At 45.5% G+C, this 21239-nt stretch overlaps 3 long non-coding RNA genes and 1 pseudogene across 5 annotated transcripts in view; 1 reads left to right on the top strand and 3 right to left on the bottom strand.

Annotated features, from left to right (window-relative positions):
* The window catches only part of LOC100937133 (geranylgeranyl transferase type-1 subunit beta-like), a 382799-nt pseudogene that overhangs the window by 38594 nt on the left and 322966 nt on the right, over positions 1–21239 (bottom strand).
* The window catches only part of LOC134762039 (uncharacterized), a 30132-nt gene that overhangs the window by 1442 nt on the left and 7451 nt on the right, over positions 1–21239 (bottom strand). The window lies entirely within an intron of this gene.
* On the bottom strand, positions 2282–6267 carry LOC129048222 (uncharacterized). Of its 3 annotated transcripts, none has more exons than XR_010141514.1 (3): positions 5908–6267; positions 5463–5693; positions 2282–2723 (listed from the first exon to the last, which is right to left on the bottom strand). It is a non-coding gene; the product is annotated as an uncharacterized LOC129048222 (long non-coding RNA). The 3 variants fall into 3 exon arrangements; XR_010141513.1 differs by having other exon boundaries at positions 5481–5693; XR_008510393.2 differs by lacking the exon at positions 2282–2723 and adding an exon at positions 3301–5077 and having other exon boundaries at positions 5481–5693.
* Positions 6222–20267, top strand: LOC129048221 (uncharacterized). The gene is made up of 3 exons (XR_008510392.2): positions 6222–6378; positions 13382–13471; positions 19348–20267. It is a non-coding gene; the product is annotated as an uncharacterized LOC129048221 (long non-coding RNA).

The following is a 21239-nucleotide window of genomic DNA, read 5'->3' as shown; positions in this document are numbered from 1 at the left end:
AGAGAGAACTTGCAGTCAGGCCTGTTTCTATTGTCGAGGAAGCACATCACACTGAACCTGAATTTGGAGTCTCACAGGGGCATTGAGTGGGGTCTTTGCTGTGTGGAGAGGTGGGAGCAGAGGCCGGGTGGCCTCACAAGGCCAGCATCGTCGCCCTGCTCTGACTTCTGACATCCGACCTCACCTCTAGTTTCAGGGCTCTTGGGCTCTGGGTTGGTGGCCACTCCCGCCTTGCACCTGCTTCCAGGGCCTGGCTGGCTCTTGGGTCAGCTCCCAGCTTCTCCTTTTCCTACTCATAGCAGTGGCCCCTGCCCTGCCCAGGGAAAAGAATTCTGCTCCTAAACCTCACTCCTCATGAACAAGTTTCTGGATCCTGTTCTTCAGTTGGACCACCCTCTGGCTGCTGCAGGGCCCCTCGCACGCAGCTTCCACAGACTGGAGACCTAGCAGGCTGCTGTGCTGCTGTCCTGCTGTCCTGGACCCAGGCAGGTCCACAAAGAGGCACCACAGGGGTTTTCCACGCTATTTTATGGAGCAACACTTGAGAAGGACCCGATAACCCATGATATGTGGATGATGCAGAGAACTGGGGAGCTGGGCAGTGAGTCTGGGGAAAAGGGTGCAGGCCCAGGAATCTCTGAGTGGCCCCAGCTCAAGGTCAGCCCCAGACTCAGGACCTCAGAACCACAGAGCAGGAGCTCCAAGGAGGAAGTCTGGGCCCTCCAGCCTTGGGATGAGCTCTGTATGGGGCCCTCAGGTGGGGGATCGGGGTCTTCAGCACCTGACTTACAGCCTCATGCCATTCATCCATCCTTGACTCCTCCCACCAAAGCCCTACAGCCAGCCCAGCCTCCCTGGACACTGGGCTGTTTCCACTCATCCATTCATGGTGAGTTTGGGCCTTTCTCAAGCCCTTGCAAAATGGTAGACAAAAGATTGCAAATACAAACACATAGTTGTTCACAGCCCCCCACCTTCTGACCCACCAATGGCAGAGGTGAGCCATGGCAGGCTGTCCTCACCCCGAGGGCTCTGGGGTGCTCCTCGTCCTGACTCCCTTCCAAGTCCTGTCTGGTTGGCCAACTTGCTGGAGAGCATTGGGCCTCTCCCCTCAGTCTTCTGGCCAGCAGAAGCTTGGTGCTGGGGGCCGCTGGGCCTGTAGAACCCCCAGTGCAGGTCCTCAGTGGGCCGTGGCCCTGTGGGGTAACTACCTGGTTTTTTTATGCTACCTCTCATCTCCATGGTGAGCTAGCTCTCTGCATTCTGCTGGCCCCGGGTCCTGGGAGCATGGACCCCAGGTCTCTGGTCCTCGTTACCTTCCGGATACTCCCCACTCCCCGGATATCCCTCACTTGTATTGACTGGGTGTGTGGTTCCGGGTGTGTGGTTCTGCCACATCACTTTCCTCAGGCTGCTCTGGTGGCCAAGACCCACTGTGTGGGAAGGTGGCTCCTCCCTCGGAGGGCCATCCACAGCCTCAAAGGGTGAGGTCTTCCTGTCTGCCTCCCAGGAGGCCTCCCGGCAGGTGTTCTCAAATGGCAAGCAAGCCAGAACCAATGGCAATATGAAGGCAGGTGTGATTCAAATAAAGGACTTCATTAGCTCAAGTTTTGGATATTAAAACAATCAAATTGAAAAATGTCAGAATAAATAGGTTTATAAATATCACCAGATACTTAGAATTAAAATTTGCACATTGACGTTAGCTTATTTAATCTCAATAACCACCCTATAAAATATTAACTAGTGTTATCCTTATGTTATGAAAAACTGTATCCTCAAATATATAAAGCCCATATAGATAGCATCTTACTGGTTAAAGAGAAAAACATCACTTCTGACTAGAGAGAGATTTCCCAGAAATTCATCCACCTTTGATTTGAAATACCAACATGGCTTTCTGACTCAAATGCAAAAATCATTCTATATTCACATAATTCCATTTCTCATTTCCCCCAAGCTAAGACTCACTGAATCCTCCAGTTTCCAAATCACTTGTATTGACAGCTTGATATATGAAGAAATAAATAAGATTTCCAGGGAGAAAATTAATTTCAAAAATAATTAAAGATGATTAGCTCCTCCTGGTTGAATGAAAAAGAGGTTTTGTTTCTGCAACATGTAATCCTGAGGGTTGGACACACCACTTCAGGGGCCAGAAAACTGAAGAAGACTATTTCTAATCACATGAATTTAAAAAAAAAAACAACATCCTTACTGAGTTGCTATTGATGGTCTGGGAGAGATTATTATGATGTCAAATTTTCTTACTTACCACTGACAATTCTCTTAAAAGGAAGAAAAGAAAGACTGTCCTTGAAGTTTACTAACTCTTAGAATATCAAGCCTACTTCATTCTTCGTAACATTAATAACTGGTGCAGAAGCCAAACAGAAGAGTCTGAGTTCAGAACATTTTTGTCTAATGGAGGGGCACAGGGACTCATGTCATGCTTCAGGATACCTTGTAACCATTCATGTTTTATTAGAGAAGATAATCCAGCTACATTCTCAAGGTGGGTAAGTCAACATGGTGAGGTGCCTTGGATAGAGCGTGCTTCCTGTGCTGGGAGCTCGGGTGCCTGCAGGCATGGGCTCCCTCTGGTGCACCCTCTGCAGCTCCCCGGATAGCCAAAGCAATCTTGAGCAAGAGCAACAGAGCGGGAGGCATCCTGTTTCCTGATTTCTAACTGTATGACAAAGCTTCAGTGATGCAGTGTGGTACTGGCATAAAAACAGGCATATACATAGATCAATGGAACAGAATAGCTATGCAGAAATAAACACATGGACACATGGTCAACTAATTTTCAATAAAGGCACCAAAAAATCAAAATGGGAAAAGGATGATCTCTTCAATAAAGTGTTGGGAAAAGTGGATATCCATATGCATTAGTTTAAAACTGACCCAGATGTTATACCACACACAAAGATCAACTCAGAGGATTAAAGACTTAAATGTGAGACTTAAACCATAAAACTCCTAGAAGCAAACAGGAAAAAAGCTTCTTGACATTGGTCTTGGCAATGATTTTTTGGATATGACCCCAAAAGCACAGATCAACAGAAGCAAAAATAAACAAGCCGGACTGCATCAAACTGAAAGCTTTTACACAGCAAAAGAAACAATCAATGAAATGAAAAGGCAACCTATGTGATGGGAGAAAATATTTGTGAACTATATATCTAATGAGATGAGTATTCAAAATATACAAGTAACTCATACAACTGAATAGCAAACAAACCAACAAAAGTAACTCAATTAATAAATGGACACAAGACCTAAATAAATATTTCTGCAGCAAGGACATAGCAGTGGCCAACAGGTGCAGGAAAAGGTACTTAACATCAGGAGTCACTGGAGAAATGCAAATCAAAACCACAGTGGGACACCACCTGTGATGGTTAATGTTGAGAGTCAACTTGATTGGATTGAAGGATGCAAAGTATTGTTCCTGGGTGTGTCTGTGAGCGTGTTGCCAGAGGAGATTAACATTTGAGTCAGTGGACTGGGAGAAGGAGACCCACCCTCAATCTGGATGGGCACCATCTAATCAGCTGCCAGCGAGGCTAGAATAAAGCAGGCAGAAGAAGATGGAAGACCAGACTTGCTTTGTTTTTCTCCCATTGCTGGATGCTTCCTGCCCTCAAACATCAGACTCCACGTTCTTCAGCTTTTGGACGCTTGGATTTACACCAGTCATCCGCCGGGGGCTCTTGAGCCTTTGTCCATAGACTAAAGGCTTCCCTAATTTTGAGGTTTTGGGGCTCCACCTGGCTTCTTTGCTCCTCAGCTTGCAGACAGCCTATCTTCACCTTGTGATTGTGTGAGCCAATATTCCTTAACAGACTTCACATATACATCTGTCCTATTAGAACTTTCCCTCTAGACAACCCTAATACACCACCTCACATCTGTCAGAGGACAATTATGACAGAATAAAATGTGGCAAGTGTTGGTGAGGATGTGCCTAGTCATTTTGACATGTTAATAATTTCTTACTCAGATATTCAATACTTCCCTCCCTTTTTTACACTGTAAACATATAAAACATTAAGTTTTACGTTCTGTTCTTGATAATTCCAGTATATGCAAGCTTTGCAAATCCAATTCTCTTGTTTTTTTATGTTTGTGATGTGTCTTGTTTCCTCCTGCAGACTGTACTTTAGATTTATTTAGCTTAATTTTTGTATCACAGGCACATGTCTGATGGAGCCCTATCTGTAACGACACAGAGGTCTGCACTGAAGGGGCTTTCTTCCAGACCACTCACTTTAGATTTTGACAAGCACCTGGGGACACCATAACCTACGACTACCTTTCAATAGTAACTTGAGGTTTTTTGGACCATCTATGTTGTGTAAGTGTAAATTCAGGTCAATAACTTGTGTGTAGCTAACAAGGTGGTTACAAAATCTCAGAGGAGATTCCCCACATCCCCTTAGCCAGGGTGGGGTTTCTTGTGCTCCTTCCTGTAAGGGTGGATTGCTTTTTCTAGTTATTTTACTGATAGGATAGTCCTTTCGGTCTCTGGCTTCATGGAAGAGGCTCCTCTCCAATGCCTCCTCCAGGTGGGGCCTGGGTTTTGTCTGCTGTTCTCCAGGCTCAAGGTCACCAGTGCTGGCACGGGCCATCAGCACAGCTGTGGTTTCAGAGCTGGGTGATTCTCTAGTTTGCTCTTTCCCTTGGTATTGGCCTGAGGACTTTCTCTACTTCTTTCCAATGTGACGCCATGTATAAGATTTGTTTATTAATATCGTGTCCAACACGTTTAGTCGCATTGAGTGGGAGGATTTTCTGGAACCTCTAGTCTGCAACATTATAGAAATGAAAGCACCAGCCTGCGGCTCTCCCTGTGGCTCTCCCTGTTTCCCTGGATGTCACGGTGCTGAGTCTCATCTCACACAGCTGCAGGTGACCCTCCCGTACTGTCACCCACGCACTGAAACTGTCACTGCCATTTGCTCCCTGCGGCTCCAGAAGGCATCCCAAATCTCATCCAGAAACTTGTTTATCCATTTCTTATGCACACGTGTGCACATCACTGTGTGCATAAAATGGATCCACAGAGCCCAGTCTTCGGGAAAAACAGACAAAACGTATCATTGTGGTGCATTTTTGTGATTGCTAAGAAAGTATATATGTCAAGCGTTAGGGAATCAAAGCAAAGAGGCCAAACCAAATAAAAGCATTACACTGACAAACAAAACCCCAGTGTTACATCCTTATGTCCAGGAAGCAGGCAAAGGGCCATCGGTCTTCCTAGACAAGGCCCTCACACCTCACTGGCTCCACTCTCAGCTTTCCCAAGAGAGTGACCCTCTAATTTTCAACTCAAGGGCAAAGTAGGGTAGTGGTTAGGGTTACAGATTCTTGAGCCAGCCTGACTGGGTTCAAATCCCGGCTCTGTCACATACTAGCTGCATGACATAAGGGATGCTAAGGAATCTCTCTATACCTACATTCAACCACAGACGCACCTCTGCAGCTCCATGCAGCCTCTGCTGTGGTGGGAGTCGCCCAGAATCCAGCTGTCCCCACTATATCCGGACCCAGATGAAGCGCTGTGCCCAGGGCATGAGGCTCTGGCTTTCTTAGTAGGTGCCTTGTACGAATAGGGTTGGGCAGAAGACTGGCCTTACCTGAGGGCATCCCACTGGCATCCTAACCTGGGGCTACCAGCTTCTAGCACGCTAAGAAAAGAAACATTCATTGTTGAAGCCACCCAATGCTTCCTGGAGAAGTTCAGGGGCATCAGCAGCCTATGGGAAGAACTTTGACCAATGGGGAAACTGGACAATGAGGAAGAAGCAGAGAGACAGAGGCCAGCTGTATTTCCAGTCTAGCTAAGGCCAGCTTGGTAACAAATCATCTTATCATCTTTCATTTGCATTTCTTCCCTTTTACCTCATCCTTGCTGTCCTGGGAATAGACATCCAGCTCCAGCTGCCACAAAAAATGCCAGGCGCTGGGTGGCTTCAACAACAAGTGTTTCTCTCAGAGTTCTAGAAGCTGGTAGTCCCAGGTCAGGGTGCCAGCAGGAGGTGTTCTGGGGAGGCCAGTCTCCTGGCTCGCAGACCGCTGCCTTCTCACTGCAGGTTCATGTGACCTTTCCTCGGTGGACACACATGGAGAGAGATCTCTCTTCTTCTTATGAGGTCACCAGTCTAATGGGATTGGGACCCCACATTTGTGACCTCATTCAACCTTACCTCCTCTGTGTTAAGCCTCTCTTGAGTTGCCATAAAGAAATACCTGAGGCCAGGCGCGGTGGCTCATGGCTATAATCCCAGCACTTTGGGAGGCCGAGGTAAATTGTTTACCTGAGGCCAGGTGCGATGGCTTATGGCTGTAATCCCAGCACTTTGGGAGGCCGAGGTAAGTGGATCACCTGAGGTCAGGAGCTTGAGAACAGCCTGGACAACATGGTGAAACCCCGTCTCTACTAAAAATACAAAAATTAGCCAGGCGTGGTCATGAGCACTGTAATCCCAGCTACTCAGGAGGCTGAGGAAGGAGAATTGCTTGAACCCGGGAGATGGAGGTTGCAGTGAGCCGAGATTGCACTCTGCACTCCAGCCTGAGTATTAGAGTAAGACTCCATCTCAAAAAAAAAAAAAATAGAAATACCTGAGATTGGGTAATTTATAAAGAAAACATGGTATCATGGTTCTGCAGGCTGTACAGGAAGCATGACACCTGCATCTTCTCAGCTTCTGGTGAGGCCTCAGGAAGCTTTTACTCATGGGAGAAGGCAAAGAGGGAGTAGGCATCTCACGTGGTGAGAATAGGAGCAAGAGATGGGAGAGGCACCACACAGTTTTACACACCCAGATCTTGTGTGAACTCAGAGCTCACTCATCACCAAGGCTGTGGCCCAAGCCATTCATGAGGGTTCCACCCCATGATCCAATCACCTCCCACCAGGCCCCACCTCCAACACTGGGGATCACAGTTCAACATCAGATTTGGGCAGGGACAAATCTCATCCCCAAATACCATCACCTAGAGGGTTAAAATTTCAATATGTAAATTTGAGAGAGGGCCATCATTCCGTCCACAGCAATGACAGCTTTTATCAGCATACGCAGCCTTTTTTCTTAAGTTCTGTTTTCATTTGGTTATTTTTATAATATTATAAGTATCTGAATCCATTAACCAAAATAAAAATTGGAATCTTGCTGAAAACTATCTACCTCTAACCTGCAGTGGCCACACCCACTCCTTGCTTCCCCCACACCCAAAGTAAATGTTATCCTGGACACAAGTTCATCATTTTTTTTTTATTTTCCTATTTATACATTATATTTTCCTAAAATTATATGCTTTATTTTCATTATTTTTAACTTTATAAAAATGATATATTCCTGTGTGAATGAATGTGTACTAAAAGAGCCAGTCCTTCAAGATGGGTCCTGAGGGGCCACCTGGGCCTATGTTTTAAATTGAGACAAGCTTCCATTTGCCACTGAGACATACATTCTCTGAGTCTTCCAAAACCCACAACTCTACTTAAATTAGGGACTTCTAGAGCTCACCTCAACCATCCAATCAGATGTCATCTGTATTGACAAAACAAGGCTCAGCTGTATCAACCAATCGGGACTCAACTGAGTCAATCAATCAGGACTAAGCAAGTTCGAATCCTACATTTACATAAAGGGACCTGATTGGAAACCTGGGCAGGAATTTTGCTATAAAATCTGAACCCTCTGTTTGTTCTCTGGAACACACCTTAGTTTCACACTGAAGGCTGTGTCTCCCTGGTTTGCAAACTATTCACTGGAATAGTCTCTTATCTCTAAATGCCTTTTCAGATAACTTTTGTTCATACCTGAAAGTAACCTTTTGGGACTTAATTGTTCACTCAATATAATATTACTACTATTAAGCCATATTGAGTGTGTCATTGCATTTTTTCATTGTGTTTGCTGTGAAATATTTCACCAGGTGCCTATACTAGAGTTTATTTATCCATTTTACTACTGATGGGCATTCGGCTTACTTCCAAGTCTTTGCTATTGTAAACAGTGCTGCTAAGAACCAACTTCTGTCTCTAGTTGTTCATATGCCAGAATCCCCTTGGAGTATTTATCCAAGAGAGGAATGTCTGTGGATAGAACATATGGATAGTTGACTTTAGGAGCAGATGTCGAAATGTTTCCCAAAGTGTTTGTACTAATTAATACCCCACCAGCAATAGGCCAGGAATTCCGTGGATCCCCCTTCTCTCTAACACCTGGTATTGCATCTCTCCCTGGCATTAAACATAGTTTGATTAGCCAGGGAACCTTTCTTATCCAAGAAGTCAGGGCAGTCTTAAAGGAATAACACTCTCTCTCTCTCTCTCTGGAGATAAAACAGCTCCGACAACTATCCGGATGCACTGGAGGACGTTGCAAACAATCCAAACCAAAAGAACGTTTAACATGGTTCTGAGCAATGCATGACATGGATATTTGCGTAGAACTTTTGGACTAGCCTTCGTTAGGGTCTGGCAGTCAGAAAAGAATGAAACAGCCCATGCCCGCTGGGGGAATCACAATGTAGTTCCAGTTCTCACCGTGTGGGAGCATCGACATCCCTCTCAGGATTGAGTAAAAGTCCACATGCGTTTCCCCCATGATCTGCAGAAATGACATATAGGTGCAGGTCCCAGCGCCATCACTTGGAGACCGTGAGCCCCTCTGTGAACGTCCCCCACTCAGTGTCTCCTCTCTAACATGCAGCATCTGTCTACGGGGCTGTAGAGAGAAGCAGGAGAGGTCACAGAGAATAAGGGACATTGTGAACCAGCTCCAGCACCCATTATTTCTTTGATGTCAACCGGAACAGAATTGTTTGCAGGACATAATGAGTCAGTAGTTTATAAAACACTTATAGACACATGTTTGTCTAAATGGATTGAAGGCAAATTGGGTGAATTTGCTACTACCTTGCTCTGAAAAAATCTGACCACCTCCTGCAGGTACCCTGTGGATTTGGGGAGAGAGGGTGGGGCTCCCAGGAAACGTTCTTTGCCTCAGTGCACCTGTTCAAGCCCCTGAAGCAGTGAAAGCAGAACACACTGCCTCCAAGCCTTCACAGGGACTCAGCTGTTTTTCTGTGGAGCATAAATCTCATTTCTTTCCTTGTGGCTGCCAGCAGAAAACAGACTGGTAATAGCCATAAATATCCAATTAATTTTGCTGTATTCATTTATCACAAAAAGTTTGATTTAGATGTGTTACTTTGTGAGTCTCTATGTGTTTCATTTCCAGCAGGTATAAACCACTCCATAGTTTATACCTCAAGGTCAACATACAGGTAATTTAACATCATAACAAAATAACATATTGATTAATGCAAAGAAAGCGACCCTTCTCAGAGCAGGTTCTTACCTCATCTTGTATGAATGACCCATGTGCATAGAATTGCCTGTTAGACTGGCAGGGAATGGGGTTAGCAGGAGCCATTTGAGAAAAGGATATTAACAATGGGTCTTTTACCACAGATTTCCCACCCATGAGTCCTAAGAATTAAAGAGGAATGGTGGATACAAAGCATTTCTGTAGCAACCATTAGAGACATGCAATATGCTAAGAATCCAGGGGTTTCCATCAGAGCACACGTCTATTGTCTATTTTTTTGTTGTTGCTGTTCTCAAAACCAGGGCCAAATCAATGTAATAAGATGGAGAACTATTTTAAGAACCAAGATGGTAGCTCTGAGAGAACTCTATTAAGCCACTACTAGAGCAACATCAACTAAAATTCACACCCTTCATTACTCCTGTGACTGAAGCAGGTGACACAGAAGGGCTCTGCCATCTCTACTCTGACTCTGCCCAGGCAGCTTTTCATCAGCACCTTGCATGGCTCTAAGGCACTAGCAGGTTCCTGACTGGCAGCAAATGGGCCCAGGAGAGACTGCGGCACATGGCAGCAGCTGGGGACCCCAGCACTGCTGCTCCCCTGAAAGCCTTGCTTCACTTTGAGGATGCCTGAGCCATGTCCACATTGGCTGTGCTGCTCAAACAGAATTTGCTGAAAAGATTTGCAATTCAATATGCTTCCTTCAAACTTGACTGTGAGACCAGATTCTATTTTCATGCAAAGCCAGGATGCAAATGACTGCTGGGGTGGCCAGGCCTCCTGCAGAGCTTTTGGAGGCCTTCTGCAGAGAGCAAAATAAGTCACTGCTATAAATCTCTCAGACTCAAATAGCTCAACAGGTGGAAACCACATTTCCACCAAATGCTTCTCCAGAATTCACTCCCTGCCGGAGTCTGTCTTGTGTCTAATAAGAGAAAACAAAAATGTTTGCATCATTTTTTCCCCTACACAGCCATTACAGATAGAGCTTTCTATTCTGAATGCTGAGTAGCATCTTCAGGTCGGGTGCAGGGGACCACCCCGGGACAATGCAACCCCCAAACCATCTGGGAGTCTGGGTTCTGCAGGCTGTGTTGAGGGTAGGAGGCTTCCTGCCATTCTGTGCAAAGTAGCATATGCAGAGTGGAAGAGAAAGGATGACTCTCATCCTCATCCACCCACATGAACATCTCCAGCCAGTTCTGAGCTGTTGGGCCCCAGAGACTCAGGCGCGACTGTGAAGATTCGGGGAGAGGAACCGCTGCAGGCAGCCAGAAATTGGAGGCTTCAAAGGATGAATCAACCCAACAAAGCCCTTGAGTCTCAATCGTTTCAGGCGAGGGGAGCATGCCTTGAGCTGGGGCAGGACACTGTGCCATGATTCCTTAGGAAACATGCATTTCTAAGAGGGGAAGCCTTGCTGTGTAGGAAGTGGAAGCCTAAAGGCCGAGGGACAAGGCATGGATGGATTCCCTTTGATGGTGCTCAGAGGCCCTGATTATGAATGATCAAGCATTTGTCCCTGAAAACTCTATGATTTGAGTCAGGAGAAGGAGTAGAATGATAAGCACATCCTTGGCTGAACTTAGAATCACCCAAGAGCCCTAAAGCGCGCAGTGCACCGAAGGCTGTGTCCCAAACCAACTGCACTGGAAACTCTGAGGTGGGCCCCGGGCATGCATCAGGGTTTGCAAAGTTCCGCAGGTGCCTGTAATGCACAGCCAGGGCTGAGAGACACGAGGTCCTCAGCAGATTCATCCTTTAAGATGACAATTCTGCACATCTGCACCCTCATCCTGACGGTTTCCTCACAGGGTCCTCTGAAGTCATCCATCACCTCTGCACTATTTTTATCTTTTCCTTCATCTTATTTTCTAAGAAATCTGCCCAGACGTGACCTATACATCCACGATTTATTCTCTGTGGTGTAAAAACCCTCTGTACCACCACCAGAATAGATGCATAATTTGCTATTCAACATGCAATACATGCTTCATCTATGTCTTTATATTTCTTCCTTTCAGAGTGGTAGCTGTTTCTTTATTCTCTTCTATTTTTGTATAAAAGATTTCTTTTTTTTTTTTTTTTTTGCATCTAATGGAGGATATCAAACAGTTTTAAGCTATTGTCTTTTGGTTCAGTTTGTTCTCAATTTTAAGAGGTCTGGTTGTTGCCTGAGTTCCCAGGATGTTGTTCCATTTCTTTCTGGCTAGAGATAAATTTCTTTGGTGACATGTGCTTGTGTAGCCTGTACGTTTGTCCTGGTTGGCTTGTGTTAGTCATTCTTAAATTTGGACCCATGAGGCTAAGTGTTGGTCAGCAGAGGAAGGAGCTCACCTTGCCCCGCCTCTCTGCTCCTCTACTCACTGATCACACTTAAACACTCCCTTGCTCTATCAGCTGAGAGAGTCTAGAAGCAGCAACACCTCACTAGCAATGAACACACCAGTGCCTGATCTTGGTTTCTAACACCGTTCTAGTAAAGGAGCCAGGGCTTCTTGGAGAATTTACTGATTCAAAGGCAAAGGCGGAACACGCAGAAGATGAGCCTGGAGCATCTTTAGTAGCAGAAATTAAGGAAATGCCCAAAAAGCCAAGTGATGAGCACCTATCAGAGGCACACCGTAGCCGGGAACCTGCCGCGGGAGCTCACCAAGGCCAACCTCAAAGAAGTTGAGCAGGAGAAGCAGCAAAGTCACACTGGAGTCCAGCCCGAGCATGGGCTGAGTATCCATGAGTCCATAGCAATATAAATAAAGATTGAGTACGTAAGTAACATGGAGGCATCAACGAGTATTCCCACCTCCCCACCTGAACACTTCCCAGTCACTCATGACTGGAGTCCAGCCTGAGCATGGGCTGAATATCCATGAGTCCACAGCAATATAAATAAAAGATTGAGTACATAAGTAATGTGGAGGCATGGATGAGTATCCCCCCCAGGACATTTCCCAGTCACTCATGTAGCTACTTCTCCTTTGAAGTGGAGCACAACCCATACCCCTAAGTGTGGGCTGTGCATGGTGACGTCCTTCCAGAGAGGACAGCATGAAGAGGGGACTTCACAGTGGGGAGACCTCGGCCAGCCGACCATGGCCACCACTGTCAGTGAAGAGTCATGTCAGCAGTTTGTGTACCCTTGTTATGACATGATGAGAATGACATTTACCTGTGTGGTCTTCCTCCCAAAACCCATAAACCCAGGCTATTTATGAGGAAAACCTCAGACAAATCCCAACTGAAGAGCATCCTGCAATGCATCTGACCAGGGCTCCTCAAACCATCAAGGTCATCAACGGCAAGGGCCGTCTGAGAACCTGTCACAGCCAAGAGGAGTCCAAGGAGATATGGCAGCCAAATGTGATGGGGTCCTGGGCTAAAACAGAAAATTGGGTAAAACCTAAAGAAATCTGAATAAATGCAGACTATTTTTAGTAATAATGTATCAGTGTTAGTCGTGACAAATCTAGCCTACTAATATGTTAACAACATGAGAAACTAGGTATGAGTATATGGTAACTTTCTGTAATATTCTTGCAAATTGTTAGTACATCTAAAACTATTGCAAACAAAATAATTTATTTTTAAAATGACCTACCTAAAAGAGGTTAAACTTTGATTACAAATCAACTAAACTCAGCCTGTTTTCAGGACATTACTCTTTGTTATGGTCTGGAGGGGTTCTGAAAATTTTTACGAATATAATTTCTCCTTTTGAAATGGGGTATTCCAGAATGCCATGCCTCCACAGATATAATTGGGGTTTCAGACCAGGGGACACAGACTTGAAACATACCCAAGAAAGAAATAGTCATGAGTCTAGAAATTAAATTTTCTGATGTTCTAGGTATTGGTTTTCTTGGAACGTCTGACATGTCTAACACATATACTGCACCACATCACTGGATCTATTGTACTTTAATGCTGGTTTTTGTTTGTTTGTTTGTTTTTAACCGTGGATCATTTCAGCGCAGCTTCAGGCTTAGCATTAGATGCTAACAGCAACTCTATTGAATATCTTTCTTTAGGTATCAGCATTTTCTACCTGGGAGAAAGAATTACACAAAATCGTGTTTGACCCACGCTATCTCCTGCTCAACTCTGAGGAACGAAAGCAGGTAACAGGGTGGGAAGGCACTTTGACTGAGGAGACACGGCATGAAAGCGACTGTTGCATCCTGGATCTGGGGAGCTTTTCATTGCTGAATAACAGACACCCATGTTGTAAATTTGGCCAGTGGGGAGGAGTTACAGCTCCAGTACTGTAGCTTGCGAGCTTGTGAACAGAAGAGTTAGAGGGACTGAGGAAGGTTATTCTGGTCATTATTCTTACCTCAGCATTTGGTTATGACCCTAGAAGACAAATAATTTTAAAGATGAACATGTAAATTTTAGGAACATTAACCCTCATTCCAAATGATTATAAACCATATGTTAAAAATACGAAATACTTAAGGTATTATATAAAGATAGTGAAATAGGTGGTCTTACATAAGACCTTAAGGTTTTATATGCTTAAAGTCTTATATAATATGAAAGTTGTCAGAATCAAAATGAAGTCACTAATGTTAAGAAACCCCTAACAAATAGAATGGAGGAAGGCCATGAAGAGAGGGTTCTCATACTTGTATACCTGATAACTAAAAAGACTCTATGAGAACCACAGTCTTGCACACAAGGCCATCAAAACATTTTATTTTATTTTACTTTATTTTAGACAGGATCTGGCTCTGTTGCCTAGGCTGGAGTACAGTGGTGCAATCTCGGCTCACTGCAACTTCCACTTCCTGGGCTCAAGCCATCCTCCCACCTCAGCCTCCTGAGTAGCTGGGACTACAGGCACCAGCCACCACGCCTGGCTAATTTTTGTACTTTTTGTAGAGATGTGGTTGCTATATATTCCCCAGGGTCATCTTGATCTCCTGGGCTCTAGCAATCTTTCCACCTCGGACTCCCAAAGTGTCAGAATTACAGGCGTGAGCCACTGCACCTGGCTCATCACAACCTTTAACACACAAACAGCACTTCTGCAAGGACACCTGCCCAACAACTGCCTGTCCAACCTCAGACTGGCTTCCTCCTGTTATGGATCTCTGTAGCCAAAGATAATTATTTCAAAACAATGATTTAATCCTCTCATTTATTTTTCCTTAAAAATTATTGTCTTTTTTTACCTCCCTGAATATTCTCATCATTTACGATGGCATGTGTATTCCCATTGCAATGCTCTTTTCCCAAATAAGCATCCATTTCATTTCAGAGAGCCTCTTTCTGCTTGTTCTTCAGGTCGACAATAATAGTGATGAAATAGGAGTGGTTCAGAGAACAATAGCAGCACTATAAAGGGTGGAAGTTCTACAAAACACCGCCCAGAAAACACGGAATTGATTAGAGGGGGTTCTCTGGGGGTTATTTTAAGGAGAAACTTGCCAGGGGTCTGCCCTAGCTTTTCACAAAGTAGGTGCCTGAGCCAACACTGCTTTCCATATCAAACAGAGAGAGGGACAGATGGCGTTGGCTCACAGGAGGGGCCTGTTGTTGCTGGGAGAGGGACCGATGGTCTGACAGCACTAGTGGGCACAGCCTGGGTCTATGTGGCCCGTGGAGCACGTCTGAGAATGGCCCTGAGATAGACTCTGGAAGGTCCAGACTTCCCTGCCTCAGTTAGACTCCATGTATGCAGTCACGTCTTGCCCTCTCTTTGCCTTTGAGTTCAGAAATGATGCACATGGAAGGTGAGCTATCAAGAAGAGCTGCTGAAAACAGAAGAGCCAGAGTTAATTAGGGGAGGAGGGGTTCTGTGACCAGGGGCCCCCATGTTGCCGTCCAGTGGACTTCTCACACCAGCAGAGTCTGATAAAGCCCCAGACGGAGGGTGTGGGAATTGCCATTTTATTTTCAATTCTGTCCTCTGCTCATAAAGTCCCTTTATGCCTGAGATGATGTCAGTGAAGCACGAACCCACAGAGTCTCAGTCACATGGACCCACGTTGCTTGTTGTAACCAACTCCCACTCTGTCCTCACTCCCGCTCCCAGCCCTCGCCCCACCACTCCGCTCATTGGAACTGGACCCTCTCCCTGGTGCAGGCTCAGGGGTAGGCTGGGCACTGTGACGTGTTCCCAGGATTGACTGCCTTGGAATACAGAACTTGAACCTTTCAAGAACTTGGAATTAATAATATTTTATTATCTTCTAGCTGAGTTTCATTTTCTGTAAAGAAATATTTTAAAATACGCGAAATGTGTTATCACAGTCTCAAAATAATGCTGCAATAGAGTAAGCTGAGTTTGGGTGTTATATATTTTTTTCCTATAGCGAAGGAAAACCATAGACTTTAATAACTGGTCATATATCACCCTTTTGTTGCAATTTTAAAAATCAAAAATTTCAGCTATAGGCTGGGCATGATGGCTCATGCCTGTAATCCCAGCACTGTGGGAGGCCGAGGTGGGTGGATCACCTGAGGTCAGGAGTTCGAGACCAGCCTGGACAACATGGCAAAACCCTGTCTTTACTAAAAATGCCAAAAATTAGCCAAGTGTAGTGGTGCTTGCTTGTAATCCCAGCTACTTGGGAGGCTGAGGCAGGAGAATCGCTTGAACCCAGGAGGCAGAGGTTGCAGTGAGCCGAGATCACGCCACTGCACTCCGGCCTGGGCAACAGGAGCAAAACTCCGTCTCAAAAAAAAAAAAATTTAGCTATGGAAAAGCATAACAAGGAGCCTGTTATTTTATATGACAGAATCACTGGAGGACATAGGCAGGAGCCATAAACCGGGCAGTGTCTAAAAATCATCAGTATATCTGGGGTGTGTGTGGCATGTGTGGCATGTGTGTGCTGTGTGTGGCGTGTGGGTTGTGTGTGGCGTGTGTGGCGTGTGCCACCATCAACTTGTTTGCTGTTGTCAGTAGTTCTCTCTCTGCCGTGGATACCTTTTGAGGCCATTAGTCCCTTTAAAAAACATTGAATAAGTAAGATCATCCCCACCACAAAAAGAAAATTCCAATTTATGATCAAGCCCCTTTCAAATATTCTAGTTTAAATGCTAAGGCACATCTCTTAAAACAACTGGGAACACAGAGTCCCAGTCTGCTTGCTGGATGGAAGTGGTTCATGGGCAGGGCAGGGCTGGCCCCCCGATGTCTGGAGGACGTGGGCATCCCACCCAGGGCTCATCCAAGGGAGCACTGTGAGGCGGGACCTTCCTCAGGCCATCGTCAGAAACAGCAGATGCCAACCCTGATGGGGTTGGCCCTACCTGGGCTGGGATGCCCTGGCCTTGCCTGGGTGGGTTCTCTGCAAATAGATGAGATGAGAATACAGCTCATGCTAAGTACCCATTGCCTGGGGAAAACCTTTAAACATCCCTGTGAAATCACCTGGAGGAAACCGTGGGCCTGTCCTAATGTCCTGCAACTTGGTCCCAGAAGGTCCAGTGGGAAAGAGGAGCAAGCAGGCCACGCTGTAGCCAGAGCACTGGAGGGTCCCGAGAACACTCAGAAGAACTGCCTGCAACCTCACGAAAGGGGAGCATGGCAGCTCGTATAAGGAGTGGGATGGAAAGAAATCATAGCTGGACCCCATCCAAAGACCACAGTCCTATTTAGGAAGAAATTGGGTTAGAAGTATCAGACATAGAATCTGTACAGGACTTAGTGTCACACAGCGTTTTCATGGGGAAAGCTAAGGCCCCTGGTGTGAAAATCAGCCCTTCCTCTGCTGAGTGAGCTGCACAGGAGAAGAGGGTGATCCTACACAGAATCAGGGTCGAGGGAGTGTGAATCAGGCCTGTTTCTGTGGCAACAAATAGTGTTTTGTCTTATTGCGCTAGAACATACAGCAATGATATAACGGCCGATGGAATCTCTTTTAAAAAGTCATGTTCCGCTTTGGATAAAGCTGGTATAATTTGGTAAGGATGAAAAACAAAACCTGCAATGTTAAATTATAGCAGCGTAAAATAAAGTAACAGAGCAAAGCGAGAGGAAAAAGAGAGCATTTGATGAGATGGAGAAATGGTTCTAGGCAGAGAGAGAAGCAGGCATTTCTGAAGAACCCTGACCCCACAGCCAGCCAGGCTTTCTCTCCAGGTCTAAAATTAATAGAGCAAAACTCTAGCTAATGATGGAGCCACATGCTTTTATTTGGATAATAACCCTGCATTCATTTTTTTTATTAGTTAAATATAAGACAACTGAGAACTTACATTGCTATTTGCCTTGAAGGTATAAGAAGCCAATTATGGCCAGGCGTGGTGGCTCAAGCCTGTAATCCCAGCAGTTTGGAAGGCTGAGGCAGGTGGATTACCTGAGGTCAAGAGTTCAAGACCAGCCTGGCCAACATGGTGAAACCCTGTCTCTACTAAAAATACAAAAAAATTAGCTGGGCGTGGTGGCACATACCTGTAGTCCCAGCTACTTGGGAGGCTGAGGCAGGAGAATTGCTTGAACCCAGGAGGCAGAGGTTGCAGTGAGCCGAGATCATGCCATTGCACTCCAGCCTGGGCAACAGAGAGAGACTCTGTCTCAAAAAAAGAAAAAAAAAAAAGAAAAGAAAAAAGAAGCTAATCATATGCTTACTTACATATACATGCACATATTCTCGATTTAAGTCATATTTGTGGATGTCTCATTTTGCTGCTGTGTCTTCAGGAGACCAGTGGCATTTTGTGTTCATAATCCTGTAAAGGTTTGCCACTGCTGATATAGAATCTGAAACAATAAGACAAAGTGGGAAGAGAGCCGCTCGGGAGAAGGGGCTGAGCAGTGCTGGGGTCGAGGCTTTCATCTGCCCACCCTTGCCTTCTCATCCCCACTCATTTGGCATGAGTGGAGAAGCTGCTGCCTGCTTGGTCCTCAGTCACATTCTAGGATCTGCCTGGCCGTTGGTTGGATTGGTGCACAGTTGCTATTTACTGGCCTTATAGGATCCTACGTGGACTTTCTCTTGGTATTTTTATTTATGTTTGCATAAGCACTTTTCTTCAGTTTATTTTTAACGTTCTTGAGTTTGGGGTAGCATTAGGAATGAAAGAACTTTGTCCCTCTTTGACTCTGTAGTCTATAAATGACCATTTTTCGGTTGTTAGAACAATGATCCATCTTACTCTGACAGAGAAGAGGTTCTGTGGCCTGACACAAAGAGATTGCATCTCGTTATGCAGGCTGCCAGGTTCCAGAAGTGCCCTGGAGCCTTGCCCAGAATTGCCTGCCAGCTGATGTGCGTGTTCTTCCCACTGAGGAACAGGGTTTTCCTGTTTGGGGCAGCATTTGAGATGCATTTCTGGTCAGACAGGGGCGTGCCCAGTGCCTGAGGGTCAGGCCTCCTGGCCAGTTGTTTCCACACTGATGACCCAGGCAGCCTGGCATCCTGTGACCTCCTCAGAAGAGGCCGCTTATGCACCCTGAGTCCTCCCCAAGGTGCCAGACACCCAGGTTCACAAGTGGGGATCAGAGATGCAGAATTTACTTTCTTTTCACAAGTTAAAGTCATTTTTGGGAGACTCGAATGTCAATTTCGTCACCCTAGGAAGTGACCAGCATGAACTAAGGGCTCTACTATGTTCTTGTGCCACTGGCCATGATGAGAAAGTGAGGAGGCAGAGCATTATGGATGCTGCTCAGAGGCCACAGTGAGGACCACTGCAGCCTACAGCACGGGTTCCGAACCGCCACTTGGTTCCAGACACCTGCAGAGAGGGCAGCCAAGTCATTCTCTGGGTTTCTCCAGCAGGGCTGTTTCACGTTTGACCCAGAAATGGCGCCTGCATGTAGAGAAATGCCGGGCCATGTGGGGACCCAGGTTTAATTATTCAGACCGCTTGGATCCTTGAGAGCTAGGCTGAAAGGCTATTATTGCTCATAACTCCAGCAACTGTGAACAAGAACAGCTTTTGCCATAGATTCTTGCTGCTTTCTCACGTGCTTGGAATACAAGATTTCATTTCTGATATGCAATTTCATGATGTTTTTCTTCTGTGTCTGTGTTTTAAGATATTTGAACAGTTTGTCAAGACAAGAATAAAAGAAGAATACAAGGAAAAGTAAATTGCTGCTAGCCAAAGAAGAATTCAAGAAACTTCTAGAGGGATCTAAAGTGTCTCCCAGGTGTGGAGAGAGAAATATACTGGATGATTTCTGGGGCTGGGAACTTACCAATGACAAGAGGACTCTTCAGGTTTGTTTTTGTTAAATCGTGTAACCCAGGCTTCCACAGACACGAAAGTCTGAGCTTTGAAGACCTGCCGGTGAGACCAGGCTGACTCCCCTCTATCACGCTGCCTGTCATAAGCCTCCAAATGTCCCTCTCATCAGTCCTGGGAAAGTGGGCTATTTGCTAACCAAATGCATCACAACCATTTTATTCCTACCCTGTATGCATTTCAAACGTCAGCAGCCCCGACTGACCCAAATAACCCATCAACGTGTAAGCACTCATCAGATGAGGTCTGGTTTCTGATCTAATGATCAAGAAGCAAAAATGCAAAGCTAACTACAAACAACAGAGCCATAACCCCTACCACACTCCTTGGTTCCAGATGTCTTAACAGTTGGTCCCAGAGTAAAATGAAGATTTGATATACCGGACAAGTGAACCAAGTTAACTAGGTTGCCAAAACTTACTAAAATAATAAATGAGGCATTATTTCCATGAAATAAGACACACTTATAAGAAAACAGATGTTAGACATTGGAAGAATACATAAGCTTAACTCTTTCTTAAAAATTAGCTTTAATTGACTGATCTTTAAAAAGTAATAAACATGGGCCGGGCGTGGTGGCTCACGCCTGTAATCCCAGCTGCTCGGGAGACTGAGGCAGGAGAATGGCGTAAACCCGGGAGGCGGAGCTTGCAGTGAGCCTTGATCGCGCCACTGCACTCGAGCCTGGGTGACAGAGTGAGACTCCGTCTCAAAAAATAAATAAATGAATAAAAAGTAATGAACATGTACTACTTTTAGAACTATAAAACTGTAGGTTTTGTAAACATAAAAATGGTTAACAAAGTATTTTTATTTTAGACTGGAAGATGCAGCATCAGTTTTTTGTTTTTTTTTTTTGAGACAGACTCTCACTCTGTCACCCAGGCTGTAGTGTAATGACACGATCTTGGTTCACTGTAACCTTCGCCTCCAGAGCTCAAGCAATTCTCCTTGCTTCAGCCTCCCAAGTAGCTGGGATAACAGGCACCCACTACCAAGCCCAGCTAATTTTTGTATTTTTAGTAGAGATGGGGTTTCACCATGTTGACCAGGCTGGTCTTGAACTCTTGACCTCAGGTGATCCACCTGCCTCGGCCTCCCAAAGTGCTGGGATTACGGACATGAGCCATCAGGCCCGGCCAGCATCAGTTTTTAAATGGACATTAATTGATGCTTTCTATGAAGGCATAGGCCTCCTTTGTTTGACCTGTGATTTGGTTGATCAAGAATTAGGTGACCTAAGTTAGTGCTAGTTACACAATCCTCATAAAACTTCTCTAACTATTCTAAGGACAGGTACTTTCTGAATGGGGAAAAAAATAGCATGAATTATCTTCATCACAATTGCTAATGTAAGGTAAATGTGTGTCCCGTTGCTTGCAACTTGTGATTTTCTATGGTTAGAGTATGAGAATGCTGGGTTCTAGCCATGGCTTAGCTGTGTCCACCCACCAGGTGGCCATGGGGCAGAGGCAGAGGAGGCAAGGGCTCGGGAAAAGTGCTGGAGCCCTTTCTCTGCCTTAGTTCACAGCCTGGCCCTGGCCCATCTTATCCCAGCCATGGGGTAAGTATTGGACCTTCCTGTGCTTCAGAGCCCTCCTCCAAATGGGAGGATGACCACAGACACCTCAGAAAGTGACTAGGAGGATGGTGTGAAGGGCTGCAGGGAGGGACCCCGGTGGT

Source organism: Pongo abelii, chromosome 8 (assembly GCF_028885655.2).
Source record: "Pongo abelii isolate AG06213 chromosome 8, NHGRI_mPonAbe1-v2.0_pri, whole genome shotgun sequence".
In the NCBI taxonomy this organism is placed as follows: domain Eukaryota; kingdom Metazoa; phylum Chordata; class Mammalia; order Primates; family Hominidae; genus Pongo; species Pongo abelii.
This window is presented reverse-complemented; position numbering and strand designations above follow the sequence as displayed.